The 19,180-nt window shown below is 42.7% G+C and overlaps 1 pseudogene; it reads left to right on the top strand.

The window, feature by feature from the left end:
* The first annotated feature begins 626 nt into the window (after positions 1–626).
* LOC115326091 lies at positions 627–1,913 on the top strand (annotated as a pseudogene).
* The last annotated feature ends 17,267 nt before the right edge of the window (positions 1,914–19,180 follow it).

Raw genomic sequence — 19,180 nt, forward strand, 5'->3', positions numbered from 1 at the left:
TATTTGACACCAACGTTCTTGGCAGCCCAAACCGCGAAAAAATAACGCGTAGTGATTCGACTGTAGTCTCGTCCGATGCCGCCTTCATCGATACCGCCTCTATTCATATAGTGTATGAGTCGACCACAATTAGTATCATCTGACTTTTCAACAGACCAGCACAGTCTACATGAAGGCGTGACCACGGCTGGTTGGCGTCCGGCCAACTAATGGGAACTTCAGCTGGGGACATTGAAGAGGCCTGGATGCAAGTCACGCACTTTCTAACGAGATCTTCGATTTCTCGATCAACTCCAGGGTATCAGAAGACGGTTCGAGCCAAAATTTTTATGGCTGACATTCCTGGATGGGTGTCATGTAGGGCCGGTTCTTTTTCACCACCGGCGCGACGGGTGTAGCCCACTCGGAAACCGTCACTGAAGACAGTACACTTTCGGACACTTTCTCACGAAAGGCATAGGGCACTCACTTTACGTGCCTTGAAAGAACGAGGAGTGTGGCTCCATCTTTCATGTTCAGGTCAACTGGAGGTCCCTTGCAAAGACCTAGAGTGGGTTCAAACGCGTCAGCAAAGTTGTCAACAGGATATTCAATGCGTCCGGTTTGGGCCCAGCAGGCTTGGCTACATGCAAGTTTGCCAGTGTGTTTCCCGAGGAAAGCACACGCATGCCCAACTGGTTAAATGCTTTTATCGTGTCTCTGCCACAAAGAATAGGCCCCGTGCAATTCACCCCTGTTAGCGATTCTGATACTGCCTGTCTCCCGAACTTCACTGTCATCTCTATTTTCGCCGTATTAGGAATAGGTCCTAGATAACACTAAAGTCGACAACTATCCCGGTGGCACCAACGATCAAGTCACCACGCTTGGCCTACAACGTGTATGGTGTCTGGCAACCTGGGACGTCACCGAACAGCTATCTGGACGCATGGCTACCTAAGCTAGTCAGTCAGCGAGGCCAGTTTGGGCACGGCATCGCATTGGAAACAACGATGTCAATCCTTTTCCTCGTCGTTCAGGTTGGTTACGTTCTCAATTCTCACTGTCACCAAAGTAACGACCCCTGTTTGATTGCGGTGTCGTGCCCCTGCGACGTTTCTGAGTGTCGACGCCGACTGTTTATGCTCCTGGCGCAGAGTGCGCATGCCGTTTACCTAGCATTACTAACCCTGCAATTGTCTGGAGATATCGAAACCAATCCCGGACCAGACGGTGTTGATTCCCAAGAGGCTAATATTTTGAGCATTGTAACTAGAATTGAGATTGGCCAAAGCCACATGCTTACCGAAATTAAGAAGCTCCAGGACGCCCGATCATCAACAGATGTGGCAATAAAGAACCATAAAGAAAAGGTAGCGGCGATAGAGGCCGATCTAAGCTCTATGAGGACGGCTTCGGGTGGGAGCGGAAGCAGTTCGGAATTTTCCAACAAAATTGCATTGGAGTTATCGGAAGTAAACGCAAGGTGCGACGATGCCGAAAACAGGCTTCGGAGATTGAACTTATTGTTCTTTGATATCCCTGACTTGCAAAATGAAACTTGGATTCAATCGGAGGCAACTATTTTGAGCTTTGCTGAGCAACGGCTGAGAATTAAGCTTGACCCGAATTTCCTTGAGCGGTCACATAGGCTTGGAAAGTTTTTACCTAACAAAAATCGGCCCATCATGGTCAAGTTCTTGCGTTACAAAGATAGACAGAACATTCTCTCTTAGGGCTTTAAACTAAAAGATTCTGAGTACGCCATTTGGGAAGACTTATCGGACGCTGTCCGCACCGCTCGTAACAAACTGTACCTGTTTGCTCGGTCTCAAAATGAAATATTCAAAATCCGCTATGATAAGCTGCATATGAATAATAAGTACTATAAATATGACATTACCTCCGACTCTGTTATAGAAGTCTCTAGGTAACTGAAGATTCCTAACGTCACACCCCTTCGCCCAGCTGTGCCCGCGAGGCAGTCAAAAAGTTTGAACTACAGTGTTACATTTACTAATATACGCAGTGTTATGACTAAACGTAATGATCTAAGTGCATTCATTTGTGACAATAACTCTAGCATCGTCATTCTAACGGAATCCTGGCTGAAACTCGGAATAAACGACAGCGAAATTTTTCCTGATGAACTGCAGTTTGACGTTTATCGATGCGATAGGATTTCGAAAGGAGGAGGGGGAGTGCTTATCGCGATAAAAAAATGTGTCTCCTCATTTGGTGTTCGAGCCTGTCCTGGCCTAGAGACTGTGTTCGTCTGCATTACATCGGCATTTAGGCAAACCATAATCGGCGCATGTAATTCGGGCGCCAAGTTGAGATAATGTTTATTGTGACAATCTGCACTCTGTTTTGCTTAACATTCAGGGCCTTTACCTGAAAGCGCAATTCCTAATCTTTGGCGACTTCAACTTTCCAGACATTGACTGGGTTAATTATACCACAAGCGGGTCGAATGATGCTAAAAAATTTCTCGATAACTGCTTGAACCTCAACCTCATCCAAGTTGTTAATCAGCCCAGTCGTGGTGATAGCATTCTTGATCTTGTCCTTACTAGCTCTCCGGAATTTATAGAAAATGTTGACTCTGTTCCTGGTTTAAGTGACCAAAATATCTTGCTCATCCAGTTATCAATTCCCGTCCTCACGAGGGACCCCACAATCAAAACAATCCGCGACTTCAACAAAGCTGATTACGTGGCAATAATTCAGCACTTATCTTCCTTTTATCAAACATACGCCGAAAACTTTGTTTCAAGGTCGGTTGAAGAAAACTGGTTACTTTTTAAAAATAAAATAAACGGTCTCACTGAGCAGTTCGTCCCCACTGTCACTGTGCGGAGTGACAGGAATAACCCCTGGTATAACAAAACACTGCGTTCATTGAACAATAAAAAGAAACGTTTGTATAAAAGAGCGAAACGGCTGAACGTTAACTCTGTTTGGAATGAATACTTTGCGTGCCTCAAAACTTATACAAAAAGTATTAGATCGTCAAAACAGAAATTCTTCTTTTGATATTTATCAAGAATTTTGCGCTTCAATCCCCAGAACTTTTGGAAAATATTTTCGCCTAGAGGCATTCATTCGATCCATCTTCAGGACGAAAATGAAGTCGCTGTATCTGAGCTTCATTTCGCTACTGTATTAAAAAAATATTTCTCTTCTGTGTTCACCTGTGAAAATACCACTGATATTCCATGTTTACCCTTGTCCGACCTTGTTACCTAAGGCTTCCATTGACATTTCAGCCGATGGAATACTTCACATCATAGAAAGATTAAAACTAGCGACATCTTGTGGTCCCGATAATATAAACCTGGAAATTCTTAGCAATACCAAAGTTACATCTAGTGAGTGTCTTAAATTGATCTTTTCTCAGTCACTAGAGCAAGGTTGCTTACCCTTAGACTGAAAGCTGGGCAAGGTCGTTCCAGTCTTTAAAGGCGGCGATCGTAAGCTGCCCTCGAACTACCGTCCCATTTCATTAACTTGCATTGCGTCCAAACTTCTTGAGCATCTAATATTTTCTTACGTTATTTCCCACCTAGAAGAAAATAACTTTTTTTACAATCGACAGCATGGTTTTCAGAGGGGCTTCTCGTGCGAAACGCAACTTGTAGAGTTCACTCATGAACTTTTCACTAATACTGACTCACTAAGCCTTGTTCCTTGATTTCTCGAAGGCATTCGACAGGGTTCCTCATCATCGCCTGATCGATAAACTTTTTTGTCTTGGCATTGACCCTCTTGTTGTCTCCTGGATATGTGACTTTCTTTTTTCTCGTACCCAGTTCACTGTTGCTAACAACCATAAATCAAACTGCAGTCGCATCACTTCTCGGGTTCCTCAGGGATCCGTGCTTGGACCTTTACTGTTTCTAATATTTATTAACGATTTACCTAACTCAATCACGTCTAGCATCCGTCTCTTCGCGGATGGCTGTGTTCTGTATCGCAAAATTAATTCTCCCAATAACCATCTCCAGCTTCAAAGTGATTTAAATTTAATTTATGTTTGGTGCTCCAAATGGGTTATGTCATTGAATATGTCAAAATGCAAGCTGGTTCGCTTTACTCGGAAAAAAACAACAAGCAACTTTTCATATTTTATTGGCTCCGACCTAGTTGACTCTACATCTTATTATAAATACCTCGGTGTAACGCTGACAAGTGATCTAATCTGGAAAAACCACATCGTAACTATTGTGGCAGAAGCTTCCCGGACTCTGTTCTACATCAAACAAAATTTGAAAGAAGCGCCCTCTCACTTACGAAAGTTGGCCTGCGAAACATATGTGCGACCGAAATTGGAATACGCATCAGCCATTTGGAGCCCACACCAAGCCTATCTCATCAGCCCATCTTGAGCTGATGAGATAGGCTTGATGCTGTTATATTTATCCTAAACGAATATTTCACAACGACTAGTGTTTCATCTCTCAAACGTCAGCTCGATATCCAAACTCTCAACGTACGACGTAGAATAACACGCTTAAGTTTGTTTCATAAGGTTTACCATTTTCACCCAATGCTACGTTCCTCACTGCTTCTTCCTCCCATAAGATCACCATCACGGCTAAACCACTCACGCCATGTGTCGCGGATCACTGGTCGCACTAATTATTTTAACCAATCTTTCTTCCCACAGACCATTATAGACTGGAACAACCTGCCACCTGATATAGTGGCCATTGATGACCCCACCTTGTTTCGGGATGCTATAATTTCACGTTTTTACTAAGAATCAATCATTGTATTTTTTCACATCTTATGCAAGTGCAGCATTGTTAGCTGGTACACCTGGTGCCTTGTTTTTGTGTTTTTTCATGTGTGACCCCCCCCCCCCCCCTTATGTAATGCCCTTGAAGGACCCTTAAGGGTACAGTAAATGAATGAATGAATGAATGAAGTCTTAGCTCTGCTTTCTTCAGAGTGGGCCACTTGACTTTGTGCTCCTCGTGCGCGTCTCGCGGTGTAACGCTGACCGGGGATCCGGTGTCAGTTAGCATCACGAGTGGTACTTTGTTCCAGGCCATTGTTCTATGAACGGGCTTCACTGTACTGGTTCTGGATGACTTGTGCGCCACCAGTGTAACCAGTGTATCCAGGTCATCCAAATCATAAGCGTAATCCTCGTCCAGTGCGTCAGTCTTATGCGTGTAGCGAGGCTCCTTCTTGGTAGCCCGGCAGGTCCTGGAGAGATGTCCGCGGTTTCCACACCTGAAGCAGGTAACCCGCCGGTGTGTGCTGTCTTGTGACAAGCGGAACAACTCATTACCGCAACTTCCGCAGATTCCTCGGCCATCCCCGTTTTTGTTTCCAGGTTTCGGCCTGATTTTACGGCGGCGACCCGACTGAACAAGGTAAGCGCCCTCTTCCACGTTAGCCTCTTGCTTCCTCATACGTCGCGAGCATTCTGCAGCCTTCTCGGATGCAATGGCTTAATCTTCAGCCTCTTCAATGGTGAGTGTCCGCCTGGTGAGCAGATGTCTGGGTACATCGTCATCACGAAGCCCACACACCAGACAATCTCGTGTCATGCGGTGCAACATTTCGCCAAAATTTCAGCCTTCGGCCACTCTACTCGCCTCCGTTACGAGTGCTTGTACGCGGATTCCACGTCCCCTTGGTTTTGCATGAAGAAGTTGTAACTTGCTGTGATCTCGTTTACTTGCGGGGCATAGTACTCTTCCAGATATTTTACGACGTCTTTGTAGCTTAGATTGTTAACCTCCTTGCGGTGACAACGGCCTAGAAGCACCTTCACCACGTTGTCGCTGAAAGCAGCCACCAATAATGCCCGCCGTTTCGGTTTCTCAATGCTCTGGCCTTCTAAGTATTCCTCGGCGGACATTTTTTAGTGTAAGGTAAAGTGAGTTACAAGTTGTGAATGACTTATTTCTTTACTGGGAGGATAAATGAAGCCTCTGTAGCCTCATTGCATCGTGAACACTAAACTCGGACCTTTTGGCTCATCTCCAGTCGTTAAATAAGTCACCATGTCTGGAACCGGTTTCAAACTTTCATATACGTTGATGCGTGTACAACCTTTACAAAGTATAGTCATCATCGATCCTCGAGTGCCATGTAACGGTAGCGGGACATATCGACCCCTACATATGTAGGGAGCTACAATTTTCTTAAAATAGGTAATCAACTGGTCGGTTTTACCTTTTTTAAGTTAAACGTTGCTCAGTTCTCGTAAAAATGAAGAACGACATTCTCAAAACCTCCAACTTATATAGGAGACATGGGCAGATGTATCGGGCCTATAGTGAAGTTGACGCACGTACCAAGAGGTGGCACAAGAGACTACTGGAAGCATATAACGCACTTAACACACTTGAGCAACATGTCAGCGGTACTTTTGCAGAATCGCTATTGATTTTATGTTGTTTCTGGCGTTAATTCAAAATATGCACGGTCACACGAAGGCTATCTTCAATTTGTTTTACAGCCCTACATTTTCCAATCGTGACACCTTGCGCCAGCTCTGTATGTGTTCGCCAGTACTGACTGTCGACGGAACACAGCCGTCAGTGTCAGCGCCCGTCATTCGAGTTTAAAAGGACGGTGTTCTCATTTTGCTCAGGAACTTAGCTACGTTTTAAAATTTCGCAAAACCGAAGCCCTTTGATATCATCTAAGCCGGCTGCTCGCAGGTTCCAATTTGTTTTTTTTTTGTCTCACTTTACAAGGTCTCGAGAATTGATGCCACGCTATTCGCGGTGAGAAGCTCGCCTCGGGGCGCTTCTGTTTCCTCACTCTGGGTAGTGCACGTGCAATCCACGCGGTTGTGTTTTAATTTGTATAGTGCATAGAAGCTTGGCATTGTACATAATTGCACCAGCAGAGGAAGCTGAAGTATTCTCATTCTGGGAAGTAAAGAAATTTCACCAGGCGGTGGTACTCAAACTACTCACCGCGAAGAGACCATCGTGGGTCTTTGACTCATGCGGGAGTTTATTAAAACTAAAGACAGAAATCTACTAAGCGATTAAAACATATATATGTAGAAATAAACTCTCACACGCTATTAAAAAAAATAAAAAAGTTGTCCATCAAAATCAGTTTTGGGAAATATATAAGGAGCCCGCTAAAGTTTGGAATATTATGAAAAACCTATGTCATTCAATCAAGTTTCTATTCTAGAAGAAATAGTAATTGACGGGTATCCATGCGGCCAAAGGTCATTGGCGAACAAGTTTAATGACTCTTTCTTTCGTCCTGAGCGTGGGGCTCGCCATCCGAATATACAAATTACCAGTCACCTGCCCGCTGAGATGGCCCCGACTCAATTTTTCTTCAACCTACTGATGAATAGGAAATATGTCGTATAATAATGTCCTTTAGAAATAACCATGCATGTGACGACGATGATATTAAAGTCACCCCGATTAAAGTAATATTAGACTTAGTGTTAACCGCCTTGATACCTATCTGCAATCAAATCGTTGTCACAGGTATTTGTTTCTGATAAAAAGAAAATTGCAAAAGTTTGTGTTATCCACAAAGGCGGTGCTTTCGAGAACCTAAACTGTAGGCCTGTATAGACCGTTCCATTAGGGTCATAGCAGAGAGGGTAAAAGGAGAAAAAAATGCCCTCCCCCTCTCGCCCGTGTGTCGTCTGCTCCGCCAAGTGGGCAGTACCTAGCATCCGACTGGCGTACAAACTCTGTCTAAAATCGCGTCATTTTGGGAATTTCAAGCGCAGATGCGCAGGTTCTGGTATGCCAGTTAACGTGTATTACTATGCTAGATAAAAAAGACTAACAGAGTCCAACTGCACTGTTATCTGCCGGCAAATTAAAAAAAAAGGAAAAACTGTGTCAGACTGGCCGGTCTCTCCGGAGAAAAGTGAATCCGGTGGCTGTACCTTTTTTACTATACAAAGTTCGTACTGGTGTGTCTTTAGCGACCATGAGTGAATGTCTGAAATAATAAATAAAAACGTGCTCTCCTGCCGCAATACACGCAGTAGTTGAGGGCAGTACTGCCGGCTGACTCAACTGCTATTTAAGTAACGGAAAAAAAGATATGTCAGTTGATCATTTACCGAAGTAGAGCAACAGAGAGCTCTAGGCTTATTTTGGAGTAGCCATAACTATTCTAAGAACACGAACTACTTCACAACGGCAGTCACGAGCGAGAGTTCGATGTTCCGCACAGCCCGCCGATACGGCCCAAAGATGGAGAGTGGCAACCTCCCGTTTTGTCGTCTGCTAGCGGAGTCGGGCGCGTGCCCTCTTTCTCGTTTTACCCCGCCGAACCCGCTGAATTTCCCGGATGTATGGAGAGGACGCTGTTGTCGAACAAAATGGTGCCGCCCAGAGAGCGCTAAATGGAATGGTCTATACACACTGCCCTTTTCTTCGAAATTTGCTGAAAAAAGTATTAGCGTGAAATCTTATAATTATTGTTTAAGCAAGGAACTGATAACTGAACAGCAGTTTGGTTTTCTGGAGGGTAAATCAACAACATCAACCCTGATGCACATTAAAGAAAATAATTTCAAACATAGAAAATCATAATTACACAATCGTAATATTTCTAGACTTCAAAAAGGTATCTGATTCATTTAAACACGAAATTTTACTAACTTAGTATCATACGGAATCAGAGGTAATGCACTTGAAATAATTCGTAGTTAATTTAACATCGTGTTTTGAATCCACAATATTACATGGTTTTAAATAAGAACTGGCACCAATGAGGTACAGTATTCCACAAGGTTTCATTCCTGGGCCTTTGTTCTTTATTTTTTATATAAATGATATTGTGACTATGCTGCAATCACACAATACCAATTTATAAGCAGACGACTCGAACGTCTTTTTTTTTTCTGTATAGGGACTGGGTTCAACTAGAACAAGTTTGTAACAATTGGCTTAATAACTTATCAGTGCGGCTAAAATATAATCAACTGCTTCTTAACACAGGTAAAACAAAATATGATCTATTTAGGCCAAAGCATAAGCCTGTTCTCTATGACTGAAATATTTTTGAAGGTCAAATATTGAAAGCGTAAAAACACACGCGTTTCTTGGTGTGGTCTTCGAAGCAACCCTAAACTGGACTTCCCACATCGATAAAATAAGATGCCGTATATCGAGAGCGATTTAGTCAATAAATAAACTCAGTGGGCTATTACTGAAGTGGTTAAAATTGCAAGTCTATGACTCACTTGTTTATTCGCATTTACAGTACTGCATAATGGTATGGGGAACAACTATACAAACAAATGTAAATAAGTTATTTTTATTGCAAAAAATGGATGTCCAAATTATTGGGAACCTAAAAAAATATTATCACACAATGGGGTATTCATTAACGGGCCTTTAAAATACTAGCTTTAGATCAAATTCTGCTCCTAAATTGCTTTATTAATATTTTCCATCAAATTAGACAGGTCGAGTCACTTTTCATTGGCATGTCTCCAATAATGCCAGGAAATTACAGTTTACGACACAGCCATGACACAGAAAGCAAAGTCCGCAGTAATTATGCCTTTCAGAAACTGTCGTATCTCATTCCTGACACTCTAAATACACACCCCACCATAACTCGAATGATGGAAAAGAATAGGTAATTCAAGACATTTAGGAAGAACCTAGTAACCTATATTTTAAACCTTTCGTGACCTGCAGTTTGTACTATAATGTTTAATATTTTCTCATTTAAACCAAATTGTTACTTTATCCGATGCTGAAGTTTGTTGTACGTATGGGAATGATTCGCTATCTTCCGTTTTTGTGCATTTGTGCAAACCCTGGAGCTGGGGTCCGGTCGGAAGACAAGCACGTCTTCTTTTACCCTTACCCCCCCCCCCCCCCCCCCACCCAGACGTTTTCGTCTGAAATAAAAAATGCAATACAATACAATACAACACAACACAATGCAATACAATACAATACGTCGCGCCGCCGCAGTGGTGCTGCGGTCGCCACGGGTCATGCACACTCTTCACCTCATGCGAATCTGGATTTTGCGCGCGCTAAGTGCACACACCTAATCTGGACAAATGGCGGGCTTATTATTAAACGGCGCGTTGGAGCATATTAATCAAATTTTTTTTTTCTTTTTCAAGCGTGACGAGAGGTGTAAGAAAAGGTAGGCCTGTTGTTTCATTCGTCAAGTTCTTAACATATCCGGATTAGATTATCAATCACAATCTTTGTTGATGGAGTCTGCTCCCAAAACGGACATGTGGACGTGAAGATCCCAATCACGTCACGCGAAATGTGACCAACGTATGCAATCAGTGGACCCGATAGAAATTGCTTCCCGATTGCGGTTTGAATCCACTCTGTTCATTAAAGTTTGGTTTGACAAGTGGCGCCATCTCATGGTATATTTTCGCAACTCTGAGACGGCCCGCCGCGGCCGCGATTATTGGACCCGATCTCGAGCTCGAATCTCTGAGCGCCGTTCTGAACTGTGACGTAGCACGCTCGTTGTCCAATTGCTCGGTGACGTGGCCTTTCCCAAAGTTGCCCCTTTTTGGACCCCTGCCGCGCTGACTAGCGGCCGACCGAGGCGCCTCCTCTTCATTGCCCTGGAGCTATAGAGAATGCCGGGTTGTTCGTTGGCAGATACTGAATTTTGTATTATATCAAATTGCTCGCATCCGTTCATCCGGGTCCTTTTGCGTAGGCTGTCTATATTTACCGTATTCTTTTTCAACCTTATTTGCGCAGTTCAGAGTATTTTATATCAGGTAGTTACGTTCACGTCCTTTTTTATTTGCGCGAAGAAAATTGGCTTCAGATTTTACGGCCTGCAAAATGCACAAAACTACTTCCATAAGCAAAAGAAAAAAAGTTAGAACAAAAGGGTTTATATATTTTACGGCTCGGTCATTATGCAGATTCGAAAGAGCCATTGCGATTCCCATGCTATCGGATTTCTTCGCCGTCGGCTGTGCAGGCTACTCGCTTATTTTATATGATATTTTTTTTTTAGCTGAAGAATCTCTTTAAATACTAATGTGATACTTCTCGCCGCCTATTCAATGCAGCTGGAACTATCGATAAAGCTTTATTCATTCAAGATGACACACTATCCGCCCATTCTGAATTTCGCTTAAGATATGATCCAACGAGCTTTTTGTTTTATTTGATTAATTTATGGGACTCTCATTTTGTTGAAGGTTACTCCAGGAGCAAAAACACAGCGATATAAAAGTAGCAAAAATAAACCATTGATTAGGAAAAAAAATCTCGTCTTTGAAAGTAATGACTAAGTATTCTAGCGTTATGCAACAAATACACTGAACTTTACACGACTATAGCTGAAAATTGCGATGTGGGGAGGAACAATGAGCATAACTTTTCACAAAAAATATGGTTAGGTGAAATAAGTTAGTGCCCCGATTCAGGTCGGTCCAGCAGCTTGTTTATCCATCCACTCTTTTTTGAATATATTTGAATCCACCCGCGACAAAGAGAAAAGCAGCATTATCACCATCATTAGCACGAATATTATTGTTCTCAACTAGATAGACACTTTAAAGATATGCCAATATCAGAAGATATTAGAGACCAGAATAGTACCGTTAGTGCGATACAGAGGTCCTTGCATATAGATAGCTTGACCATGGAAATACCGCAGAGGATACTGTCAGCCAGACTTGTACACGTTACTGAAAAATAGTAAGGAATTACATTTACAATTACTCAAGGCTAAATTGTAATTTATTACAATTACAATTACCCTCCCACAAAAGTAAGTGATCGTTACCCTCAAAAGTAATCCGTTACTTTCGCGGCGTTACTTTCAACAATATTTTTTTGCTCAATTAAGTAACAAAGGGAAGAAGATTATTCAAGTTCTTATTCTTGCAACCTGTTCCATTTAATGACCTTGAGTATTTTGAACAACAGCTGGCTCTCAAAAGTCTCGTCTGACATTTTACGTTATTTCTGACTCAATATTTCGACTGCTACGCTGAACACCCTTTGAACTGATGCATTACATGGGAGTGCCATATATGCCTCACGAATGTTTTATGCTCTGCACTGAGCTTCTTCAGTGAAGCAATGAAAATACTATTTACCTCAAAGACAGAGCAAAGCTTCGTCCTTGCAGCCGTTGCCTGATTGATATTCGAGATTTTTAGTAGAGTTGGTAACATTAATGTGAGAATTAAATACTAAATAAGGTTTCGCTCGATATTCTTCTTCATTTGGTTCTGAACAGGTCGAGCCTTTGGTTGAGACGTTGGTAAATACGAGAAAGTTTCCATTGTTTAAATATAAGTAATGGAGAAAAAAAAAACAAAAAAAAAACAGCACGCTTATAAGAACAATTATCAGAATCTTCGTTAAAAGAAGGAAATGTAAACGCACGTTTGCCATGTGTACCTTTCTTGGTGCCGTTCAAAGACGCGCGGAGCACGGACCGACTGCAGTTTACTCCGGTGTTCTCCAGATAGATGTCCGCTGATGCCACGGGCAGTGAAGGGTAGAGAACTAAGCTGCGCTATGGCCCCACTCACGAGTTTCGAGTATCAAGTACACATCAGCCACCATTACGTTTTATTTGTAAAAATATCTGCTTGAGATAAGATGTGTCCTGCTGGGGCAAAAACAGAAAGAAGAAAAAGGAAGACTGTTGCCATTTTCGAAGTGCTCTCAAAAAAGCTGACTCACAAAAAGGGTAACTGAGATGCAGATAACCTAGCTGGAAGTCACAAATGAAGTTGGCCAACCCTAGAGTTGGACTACAAAAAAAAAGTATGTAGCTTTTAAAACAGCGTCCAATAAGGTGAAAGAAGCAGAAAAAATCATCCTGTTTTCTAAGACACGATGATAAGTGTGCATCGACGAACGAGGATGTTTGTGGCAATAACACCTCCACTTATTATCACATCTCTTTTAGTGTATTTTAAGATAGACGGAGCGTTGTCTCGTGTTGTGACATTATGAAAATTGTCCCAGTCACTATAACCGAGGACATTGTTAATTCTTGTCTGTGGACTTACTGCATTGAGCTTCTCGAAGAGGCATACAATCACTTGGTGTCTTCCTTTCTCTCCCCGCCTTCGATCGCAAAGAAAAAAAGAAAAAAAAAAGCAAAGACACTAAAAAAACGGATATAACAAACCCCCCTCTTTTTTTCTTTTTTGTATAAATGTGTAGTTTTTTATCTTTTGACATTGTGGTTAGGGTATGAAAAATAGAATCAGGGGCCTGGTGTTGCAAAAAAAAAAAAAAGGCTTTGCGGAACTGAAGAGTGACAAGCCTCCCTTTGCGCTGGTCCATTCGCGTGACAGTGTCACTGCGCCCAACTCTACCAAAATGAAAACGACCTTTCCTTTAATTGTGTGTGTGTGGGGGAAGGGGGGGGGGGGGCGGGTGCTGGTCCTGAAAAAAATGTAACGGATTACAAGGAATCCGCTACGTAAAAAATGTAAGGAAATTACTTTAAAATTACTTTAGAAAATATGTAATTATTCCGTTACTAAATTACCGATATATGTAAGGGATTACAAGTAATTCCGTTACTTGTAACGGATTACGTACAAGTCTGCGTCAGCGCCTTCCTTCCCCCCAGCCCCCCAGCCCCCCTTCCTTCATTTTTAAACGTAAAAAAAAAAAAAAAAAAAAAAAAAAATACAGAAAAGAAGAAAAACCGGTAACGGAGTTTCCAAGCCATCATATGTTTCTAAGGCGAGGAAACTCCGTGCCTGTCCATGGAGGCGGTATCGGGTTGTCTGGGAAATGGAAGTCTGTCAATTCCGAACGTTTTTTTACGCTATCCTTAAACAAACACGACGCATCAATTTTTTTTTTTTTTTGTCACCGGCTGTTTTAGTGTGCCCAATCTTGCGGAGTCACGTTCAGTCCGCTCCTTTTTTGTGTTCCTGTTTTTTTCTTTTATTCTCTGGCGTCACCCAATTCGGACGAAAACTCCTGAGCGGTGCTTGCTGCGTTTGATGCGCTAAGCCCTGGACTTGACGTTAAATTGGGTTCTGGTGGGCAGGAGACACCTCATCATATCCCAGTGAAGCTAAGCCAACGGTGTTTTTCTTCGATCAGCACCAGGGACCGTCTAGGGTCTATATTTATATAGAAGCGCTCGCAACTCGACAAAGCCACAAGAATATTCCGATTTTCCCTCTGGAAGGATGTGCGTGTACAGTGAACGTTCAGGAAGTATACCGATAACTCGTTCAAAACCTAAACTCTAAACAAATAAACTAAAAATATGAGTTAGTTTGTTTTCCTACAGAACACGAGACAACCAACCACAGCGAACAAAATTCGGCAGAGGCACTTAAGACTGATTAGAAGTAGGAATGCGAGAGCATTCCTACACGCAGCGCATTCTTAAGCGCACCACGTCTTCCTTTTTACACACGGCGCTCAGGCGGTAATTCATCACGCTCCCCCACTGAGCAGGAGGTTGATATTAAACTCGTATACGATCAACTCGTGTTTCAAGTGGTGCATCCATAGAGTTATTATAATGCACGCTGGAGGTTCAACTGGCTCTAGTGTCTGTGCTACTTCCGGGAGGCAAATTGAAGCAGACAGCAACCAGTCTACTTGTGCGGTGCTCCTGTGCATTCGCATGGGAAAAGGCGTGTGCCTTTTGTCTCTTCGCCGGAAAATGACATGTGACACTTTTGTTACTTGGGTCGTAACGAATTGTATGTACCTTTATCAACGCTATAAAAGTGTAATTGCTTTAGTTAGCTCATTTTTCCTCGTGAGTGAACGATGTTTAACTTTGATATATCTCAGGCCTAAACCTCTACTCCAAGGAGGTGTGTAAAAACAAGCGATGATTCTAAGCAGAATAACAACCGAAAGGAATTAGTGTGTTCAATGCTTGCCAGCGTTCCGGTGACGCTTATATCTTGCTAATATGCCAGTCCTGTCACTCTATAAAAATGTCCCCATCTTGCATCTTTACGAGCGGTTAAAACCGTTAAAAACCTGAAGGATAAAGTATGTGGGCTATCAAAGGTTTATTTTCTATACCTGGCAGCTTTTATGAGGCACTTCTCAAAAATTTCGAGCCTGCGGATGATGTTTTGAAGTAGAAAAAGCATTCGCAGAGGAGAAATAATAAAGCAGTACTTGCTTTTTGAAAATCGAACTATATTACGTGACCTTCAATTTATTTTAATCGTCTGCGCGAACAATGCGTTACTGATCCAGTGTTGCTGCCTAGTTCTTGCCGACTCTCTTAGTTATCCAGATGTCGTTCGTTCATTTGCCATGTATATCCCCCATGCTAAAAAGTGCCAACGTCGTTTTCGCACTAACAGTGTCCGTAAGTGCGGCTAAATACACATGGGAAGCCGTTTTAGCACCGTTCTTAATCCAGTGAACCGCAAAGAAAACGAACGTAACTGACCACTTATTTTGTCTGCCTGACTGAGAAATGTTCCAAGCTACCTAGTACGTACGACTTATTCGCGATATTTTCTTTTATGTTCGAGCGCAGGGCGGAAATGCACTCAATCGTTTTCCATAGAAATGCATTACCGGAAGTCAAGTTTGGACTGGTTGCTCTCTGCTTCAAGCTGTCGCAGCACACTAGCGTCATTTGAACCTCTAGCATACATTATAATAACTCTATGGGTGCTTCTTCGCTATGGTGCTTGCAACGCGTCTCCGAATGGTGTGTTTACGGTGTCCAAAAAAAATGTCATCCCTCGATGTCCGCCTGACGACGTCATAGAATTGTCATTCTGTCGCCGGTCGCGACCCTGGCCGTGTCGCACATTCGTCCATTTTCTTCCGCGGGTCGCTCCCCAGCTCGACTGTCCACGGAAGCTTCGGCAGCCAGGAGTTGGGGACGCCGTGATGACAACGACACCCACATTCATATATAGAACACATAATAAGTAAACACATCAGGACTTACATGGAAGAGAATAACTTTTTTTTTTTTTTTTGTAATCAACATGGGTTTAGTGCTGGCGTTTCTACGGTTTCGCAACTGAGTGAGATAGTGCATGATTTCGCAGAAGTGATTGACAATAGAGGTCGAACGGATGCCATTTTTATTGATTTATCGAAAGCCTTCGACACAGTGCCTCACAGTAAGTTAACTCATAAACTTCACGCTATTGGTATTAATCACAAACTTGTATCTTGGATAACTGCCTATCTGAGTGCGGGCGAGCAGTTTGTGGAAATTGGTGGAAAGTGTTCATCGTCTCTCAGTGTGTATTCTGGTGTGCCACAGGGCTCAGTGCTCGGGCCCTTGTTGTTTCTCATCTATGTGAATGACATAGGCAATAATGTTCACCCATCAACAAAGGTCGGACTTTTCGCGGACGACTGCGTTTTATACTCTAATGTAACTGAGCAGAACGATCAAGAAAATTTGAATTCGTCATTATATGCTTTATCAAAATGGTGTCTGGAATGGGGACTCAATATTAATTACCAGAAATCGGTAGCAATGACAATAACCCACAAAAAAAGAAATTCTTAAATTTAAGTATGAGATTTGTTCTACCCCCCTAATTAAAAGAGACCTTGTTAAATACTTAGGAGTTCAAATAACACGGGACTTAAAATGGGACGCGCATGTTAATTATGTGTGCAATATTGCTCGCCGAAAAAATGGGCTTTCTGAGGAGACAGTTAAAAAATACAACATTAGAATGCAAATTAACCGCCTATAAGACATTAATTCGGCCTACGTTAGAATACACAAGCATCATTTGGGACCCTCACCAACTATATCTCTCGTACGGTCTAGAAAAAATCCAAAACTGGGGTTTAAGATTAATTTTTTTCAAAATATAGGCGCGCGGAGAGGATGTCCGATTTGCTTGAACAGTCGAAAATGCAAAGTCTTGATTTAGACGGATCATCGCGTTTAAAGTTCCTACATCAACTTTATCATGGTCACCTTAAAATGAGAGCAGATAATTATTTGAAGAAACCACATAGTCACTCTAATCGAACTAACCACAGTAAAATGATAAAACCGTACATCAGCCATAATGACACTTTCAAGTATCCGTTCTTTGTTCATAGCATTGAAGATTGGAATTTGTTGCCGGAGGAATTTAATCGAAATTTGCGAAACGCAGTCGTTCGTAAATGGCTTGACTAAGCACTTTTAGGAAATCTTATAGCCAAAATGTCATTGATTTTAACATGGAGGATATCCTAAAAATTCATCTTACCATTCGTTGAATGTAATCTGATGAAGCATGTATTTTTATGAAAACTGTGTTTAAATTTTGTGTCATTGCCCGATGGAATATTCAATGTACTATGTTCTCCGTCGTTATATATTTATGTGTTACTTTTCTTTTAGCGTTGTATACGGTACTATTGTGTATTGTTGCCTGTAACCTGCCAGGGCCTGAGAAAGGCCTGCAGTATTTTCAAATAAATAAATTAATTAATATACTCGCACTTTTTTTTTTTTGCCGGGGAACATTAACGTTAAACGGTAGGGATTGCCACATCCGGCAGCGCGACACTACGGCTTCCACGACGTCACTCGTTGCCACCACTTCGAGGGCCACTTTACGACGCGTGGACTTCGGAATAGAAACGCACCAGTCGGAGACGCGTTCTGTGGCACCGTAAATCCGGAGAGAAAGTCGTCTGCTTCCTGCGCAGGAGTTGCGGTGACGTCAGAACGACGCCGTGCTCTGATTGGCTTTGATTGAAAGGATAGTGTGTAGACCTCAATGCTAGATGCCTTAACGTCTACCCCCTATTTTTCTGTTTTCAGTAAGCCAATGAGAGTTTGGCGTTTCGACGCTATCGCAACCCCTGTGCAAGAAGCAGACGAACTTGCGCTGCGAATATCTTTTCTGTGCAGTCTAGATATTCGAGCTACAAAAGAAATGAACGGCGGCCATTAATACCCTTGCCATACGGGCAACTCGAATGCCATTTACAACGAATGACATTTGAACGATCGGCCAATTAGCGCGCGACACTTTGAGCGTTGCGCTTTCCACGCGCGACAGATCGCGAGCCGATTCGTCGATCAAGCGAATGTCATTCGTTGTAAATGGCATTGGAGTTGCCCGTGTGGCACGAGTGTTAAGACGAGACTGACGAGAACGCGCACCCTTTGTAAAAAAAACAATTGCCAAAGTATGGCGTATTAGCCTATCTCGCTGCGCGCACCACTGACAATATCTTTCGATGGTTTCTACCCTTAGTATATTTGTGTACATTTGTCGTGCCACCCTGAGCATCGGTTCCATTTCCAGGCTTTTCTGCTACGGACAACTTGAAAGAATACGAACAACAGCAACACAAGGTGTGACCTAATATGTTTACGCGTCTCGCATCGCGAAAGCTCTTAATTGATTAATGACGCAATCTGATTGGTTGCGAAGAAATAATGAGATGATGAGGGCCCGCCACGCCCCTTGCGTGTGCTAACAGTGACTCTATCGTTGCGTCTATGCATTTACGTGTTTATATTACATTTCCACGACGTATTCTTTTAGGTCATCTCTTCATATCATGCGGCGAAAGCTGTTAGTGGACCGTCCCCCGGTTTTTCGACGGCACGAGCGTAAACGCCGTCAGTTTCACCCCTAAATGTAGAGGAAAAATGAACTTCACGTGGCCGAGGCACCAATTCAGTATCCCTGCTAAATTTAGCGGAAAACTTGGCGTCACCTTACCTATGCACATATTCAGTTTCCCCGCTAAATTTTGCGGAAAATTAATGTCACGTGACCTGACGTCACGGGACCTACAAACGAACTCAAGTTCCCCGCTAAATTTAGCGTAAAAATTTACGTCACATGACCTAAGCACCCGTTTAGTTTCCCACGCTAAATCTGGTGGCAAAATCAATGTCACGCGACGTCACGGGACCTACAGACGAATTCGGGTTCCCCGCTAAATTTAGCGGGAATATTGACGGTACGTGACCTATGCACAATTTCAGTTTACCCGCTAAATTTGGCGGGAAAGTACCGTCACGACCTTAAAACAATTTATTTATCAACAACGTATCGACGCTAAATCAACGCAACGTCGTTTCCATCTCAAATCACCGAATAACGCACAATCGGCGCAATGTCAATCAATCGTCATTGTCCTATCGTCAAATAAGTGGCACAGATGTCACTGTTAAGACGCATGTTGTCGTGTAATCGGCCTGCAATCTGTTTTTGAACTCGAGAAAATGAATAACGAATAACGAAGGAAGAAAACTAATTCCTGTC

The sequence above is a fragment of the Ixodes scapularis genome, unplaced genomic scaffold (assembly GCF_016920785.2).
Source record: "Ixodes scapularis isolate PalLabHiFi unplaced genomic scaffold, ASM1692078v2 PGA_scaffold4__175_contigs__length_147842914, whole genome shotgun sequence".
NCBI classification, from domain to species: domain Eukaryota; kingdom Metazoa; phylum Arthropoda; class Arachnida; order Ixodida; family Ixodidae; genus Ixodes; species Ixodes scapularis.